The sequence below is a fragment of the Phalacrocorax carbo genome, chromosome 9 (assembly GCF_963921805.1).
Source record: "Phalacrocorax carbo chromosome 9, bPhaCar2.1, whole genome shotgun sequence".
NCBI lineage: Eukaryota > Metazoa > Chordata > Aves > Suliformes > Phalacrocoracidae > Phalacrocorax > Phalacrocorax carbo.
In genome coordinates this window covers 29,442,148-29,448,147 of record NC_087521.1, presented here as the reverse complement: position 1 = coordinate 29,448,147, position 6,000 = coordinate 29,442,148, and positions in this window count along the sequence as shown.

Here is a 6,000-nt window from a genome sequence, read left to right as displayed (position 1 = left end):
ATCCCTCCCGAGATCCTACCAGCTGAAACCATTGCTGCAGTAACAATCCATTCCCCGCTGTCTTCTGTCATACCTCCTTGCTGGTGTGAGCAGGGAGGATCCTAGCTGTGCAGACCAGAAACCACCACCCCAGTTCCCACCACGGGCACATTCAAAAGGGGAGCCAAAACCACTGGAAGTCCCCCAGGTGGTCACCCACGCCTGGCTGGGATGCAGAGGCGTTCTCCATCCTTCCTCCTGCTGATGCTGAATCAAAATTAACTGAGGCACTTGTTAGCCAGGAGATGAGGAGCAGAAATGGCTCCTCAGCCTTGTGCTCAGGGCACTCCTAAGGAAAGCACTCTGCATTTAACATTAATCAGATGCTGAAGGAGTAGGGGGAACAGGAACAACAGCACAGGGCTTTCCTCTCCCTGCCATTAGTCAAGGCCAGGGTTGTATGGAGAAATAATGCCCCTCATCAGACAAGCTCACATGGTTTAGAGAAAACAGGCAGGTTTCCAGGTCTAAAAGCCCTTCTTTGGGATTGAAAGAGAAGCAGCAATTCTAGTCTGGAGATATCTGCACACACTTTCTTGAGTTTAATTTTGTTAGTTACTTAAGGTCAGAGGAAAGGAGGGTTAGCACCTGCACAGAAGAGAGGACCATTAGCAAAGTGATAAGATCAGAAAAAAAAAAAAAGAGCAAAAATGACTGCCTAAGGAAGGGAGAGATCTTAGTTCAAGGTAAGACCTGAGGTAGAGTGTTAACAAAAGCCTGTGGAGTCCTCGGTTTTTTGCAGTCAGCAGAGCCTGGTTTCCAGGCTCACCTCCTTTGTCACGGAGGTATTTCTCTCCTTTGCCCTACTTTTCTACAAGCACCTGCCTGCAGAAAGTCCCAAGCATCCTGTCTGTGACCAGACAGCTACAGTGCTCCCCTTAAAGGTGAAGGGAGTGGGGCTTGAACCTGTCCCCTCTTACAGAGGAGCTCTAATTAGGTGATGGTATGGAAAGTGACTCCAGCCCACCTCCCTTCCCCTCCCCGCCTAGAGCACTGAGCAGCAGCCCTGGCCCCTTTTAACAGCAATGACAGATGGGGGTTATGCAGTATGGCTTCTCTTTCCTTTTTCAGTGCCTTACAGCCATGCGCTGTGGCTGCTGCCTGGATTGGGCCCCTCATTGCCAACGACATCCTAAACCTCAGTGGGGCTCAGGCAGCAGGTAGGCAGGGGCAAGCAGGAATTCCCACCCAGATCACAGGCTCGTACGGACGTGTGGAAGAGTGGGCAATGCATGCAGGTGCTGGACAGAATCTGCAGCTGCATGCCACGGGATGCTTGATGCTCAATGCTTGATGCTCCCAGTTTGTGTTCTGGCCGTGCCTGTATGTGCCCCTTCTCTGGGGATTTGGCTGTGCCGGGGACTCACTAGGTGATTTTACAGGGCTGCCCTGAGGCTTTGCAACCAGAGTGTATGCATGGGCAGTTTGCACGCAGTGCACAGCACCCATGGGACACCACAGCTCGGAGAGCTTGTGCCAAGGCTGGGCATTGACCTGTTCCCATCCAGGCAGTGGTGGGTGCTCAGCAGCACTCTTGTGTAGGTCTTGAAAGCCAGTGCCCTGACAGAAGCACTGCTAAGTAAGTTGGGCAGCTCTGGAATGGGCAGAAGAGGTTCACCTTTGGGTGCTTCCTCCTATTTTTATCACCTATATCCTTTATTGAACATAGCTTAAAGCAGCCTCACACCAGGTTATGGTGCACTGGAAGCATGGGGTCACACAGAAGCTGCAGATGCTGCATTGCTGGAACTGAAACAGATGCACAGATGACAGGAGGTGTTTTGTGAAAATCACTTTTCCGCTGTTACGGGATTCTGTATTTTGGGCATTGACAACCATCTTAAAATCCACTTCCATACATTTGATCCCTGGGAGGCTGAGCACTGAACGTCTACATGCAAGCCTGCTTATTTTCTGCTGGGGTACCAATAATTTCTTTTTTTTCTCTCGCTCATTTGCTGCTTGCTAAGCCCATGAACTGACCTCTGTGAACATTGTCACTTAGATCATCTGTCGAGTAGATGTGACCAGCAGGACTCACTTTCTGCTGGATCCATCAAGACCGCCTAGCAGTGTCTGACAGGCATGCTTGCTGATCTTCCGATAATAATAGCATGTCACCCTACATCTTCAACACTCCTACCCCACGCAGGCTTTCCATCTCTGTTTCATTTACAGAACACAGTAATTATCTGTTTTACACATGAAGATACTAGCGGCAGCCTGGCATTGTTCAGCTCACGGCGTTTCACCACAGGTTGCAGTCTACCCTGGCAGCCCAAGAGGTAAACAAACAGCCTATTTAATAAGTACCAAATTCTGTCAATGCTGGTAGTTGCTATGGTGAGGATTCCCGGTGCGGTGCTGCAGCCCTTGGTCACTCCAGGCAGAAAAACATGGGTGTTTTGGATCACAACACTCTGTTTACCAAGGTAGGTCTGAAGCGCACCGGCGAGCAGGGGTGGAGGTTGCTGGAATGGGGAGCCTGCTAAGGAAACTGCCAGAAACAAACGCTTGCGGATGGGAAAGATTTAGGAATAATCAGAAAACCAGCTCTGGTCGGCAGCACCAGATTCAGCACTGGCTAAGAGCTGTTTGGTTTCTGTTGCACTGGTATTTTTCAGGGCAACCCAGTGTGCAGGGATCCAGAGCACAAAACCCCTTGGCACAGCAGCCAGCAAAAGCACCACCAAGCAGCTGCAGATGGAGAAATATCTGCTCTTTCAGCCCTCGGGGAATGCTGTGCAGAAGAGATGAGAAGGCTGATAGCACTTTGCTTGATCTGCTTGCTGCATCCTTGCTTGGCGAGGAAGATTGCAGGCTCCAGGGTTGTCAAACCGTCAACTTTCACTTGGTTTGACAACAAACTCGCTTCACATATATGGTTACATTTTAAGAAAATAAGAGGAAGAAAAAAAGAAAGCTGTTGGAGCAAGTAATGTCCACAGATGCTTCCTAGAAGTAGAATGTTATTTTGCGATCTGGCACCAACATTTTAGCAGCCTATAAAAGGTAAAGTTGGTACTATAGCCAGCCATTTGTACTGTACAAATAAGAGCTGTGAATATATTCTGGAAGTAATGTCAAAGAGGACCAGATGGGAAATGAGCAGCATTCATTCTAATTTAACAAAGACAGCTAACCCAGAATATGCATTAACATGTAGCATTTTTCATCTGCCTCCATTCAGAACAGATTCTCGGTATCATTTCCAAGCAAAGGAAATTGAAGGAATACTTACTCCTTGGTGAATTACTGTTCTCTCATAATTGGAAAAGTTTGGCATCCGAAGCTAGGTGTAATATGTTTTGCCTGGAAATGTATGCAAGGACACAATACACCCACAAAGCCCTGCGTTTGGGCATGCAGCCAGCTCCGTGTGTTTTGGTCCATGCTGGATGGATCCAGGGTTTCAGAGGCCCCGGGCACGTTGCTGGCCTGCGGAAAGATATTTCATAAGGCATGGGAGCGAGGGGAGGCCGCGCCAGCCGTAAGGTGGGTCTGACACAGGAGCTGGGGGCATCTCTCTCCAGATGGGGGTCAGTTTGCACATTAAAGTAGCAGCAGGTCCTATTCCCTGTTTCCTTGCATACATACATTGTGGCTTGTGTACGACATACGCTTTGGACACACACTTTGAGGCCTAAAACCAAATTTGGAGGCTACCAAATCCTAGACGTACATTTCTAAAATGCAGACTCATTTTTGGCTCTTCCAGGACTGCATTGAGTAGGGTGAGCCTGCCTGAGGGGGGGATCCCAGGGTACAATAAACTGTGGGATTGCTTCGTGTGTTTAGTAGAACCTCTGATCCTATTTTTAAACAAAATACCATTTCCATTCCCTCTTTTTTTTTCTTAATATTTAGAAGAGATTAACAACAGAAAACAAGCCACATCCTGGACATTTTTTTTCAGCTTGAATTCAATCTTTTTATTCAGAATTGTTCATTACTGGAACCTCTCTCAACTTCCAAGCTCCTTTGTGTAACATTTCTTTTTTTCAAGTCCAGAACTGCTGCAGTTCCCCCAAACCTCCCATCCTGCCACATTGCAAAGCCAAAGTTTTATAACATTCTGCTCAGTGGAGCACTCCATTTAAAACATACCTCTAATTTATGATAGCAATGCAACTTCAACATGTGGATAACAAACAAGTATCTGCTGCACTCCAGAGCACTCTTCCTTTGTCCGGGAAAAATGCAGACACAACCTGTGCTGGGTCCTGGGGCTTTTTCTCTGATGCTCAGCAGTGTTTTCTTAGTTTGCTATGCAGCCCCTGGGCTAAATCCTGCCCAATGAGTGGCCCTTCCTGAACCGGACTCAGGGAGCCCTGCTGCACAGCCTCCCTTAACAGCAAGCAAACTGAGTGAAAGCCTGAAAACCAGTTGAGGTCAGACCGGATCACCATCAGGTTTCCATCTGACCTTGAAAAAAATCTGATCAAAATGCACAGCTCTAACTGCAAGTTGACACTGTACACAAAATGCTTTTTGTACAACTGAAGCATCTGGTTTCACGGATCCCTTTGGTCCCTTAGATTTTTCTACACTGAATCACATTTGGAGATACTACATGTCCCTTCCAACCTGTGATTCTGTGATTCTGTGATTCCTGGCCAGTGATCTGTGTCTGCAGGGCACAAATCCTCTTTCTCTCAATAACACCTACAATACATCCAGCTGGTATGTGAAGAAGCCACTTTCAGAAGCAGGATAGGATCTCCAACTTTCCAGGTGAGGGCTCTGCCCTTGCTCCCAGGGAGAGCCGTGCTGGCCCAGCTCCACGGGGGACCCGGCATGCTGGGGGCAGACCAAATCTGGCAGCAGTCCCTGGCCAAGGTCTGCAGCCAGCACCAGATCCGTCCTGGCAGACTCACCCAAATCCCCGCTCCCCCACAGCTCTGGGATTCTGCCCTGTAGGTCCCTGCACCGCTTCCTACAGGGTTACTGCACTAACGTATGTGCTGTGTGATTCTCTGTGAATAAGATATGGTGGAGCCTGCTGAAAGTGGTGGCAGCCTGTTCCACTACCTGCTTCATCACTGCTTCGTGTGCTAAGCAGGTGCAAAACTGGCTATCGGTGAGTGAAATGAGGTACATGCTTTGAGGCTTGCTTGTTCGTGGCTTTGAGAGTTTATAAAACAATACTGAACAATGTGAGACTGCTGCTGTGTGATTATGCTAGGGATCATCATGTCCAGGAACAAAAACACAGGCTGGAAAAAATCTTAACCTGCAATTATGTGCAGTATAGCGTACCAAATCCTTGAGGTTTTTTTTTCCATGCTTTCAGCCTCTGCAAAGCTAAGGCACAGGTTGTGTCCTATTCATTAGGGCTGGAGTAATGACTTACAATGGCTCCTGAAATCACTACCTTTGCTGGCTAGGGCAAAGAAAGCAGCATGAATCTTTATAGGCAAGAAAGACTAATCATCTCTCTCCTTTCTCCCTTCCTCTAAAATCCTCCCTCACCCCTCCTCTCCCGGAACAAACACACTTTTTAAAAGGCTTTTAAATAATCTCATGTTCCTTAACAAAATTACAGCAGCGGTTTCCTCCTTTAATAGCACTCTTCTTCTTAGTAATCTTGTTTTAGCTACAGTTTTTGATGGGAGAGCACTGGTAGATGAATCATCTGTTGCTCCTCTTGGTTATTTTGCCTGGCTCCAAGAAGAAGGAATTCTATTTCAGAGCTACATCTCTTGTTGAGAAGAGGAAGCTCTCATTTATGTCTGCTTTTAACTAGGAGTGATAAAAATTTTATTTGAATGGTTAATCAGGGCATAAACAGATGAATTGTGAATGTGACTCTGATCCAGCACAATGGATGGCATGGTCTGGCTCTGAGTCACTTAGCTCAAATGAATTGAGCTGTCTTCTGCAAGCTAGAGGTCGGTTCCTGCACATCACCTTCTTACAGAAAGCACTGGAAGGCACTGGCTGTTAAGGCAGTCAAAGACT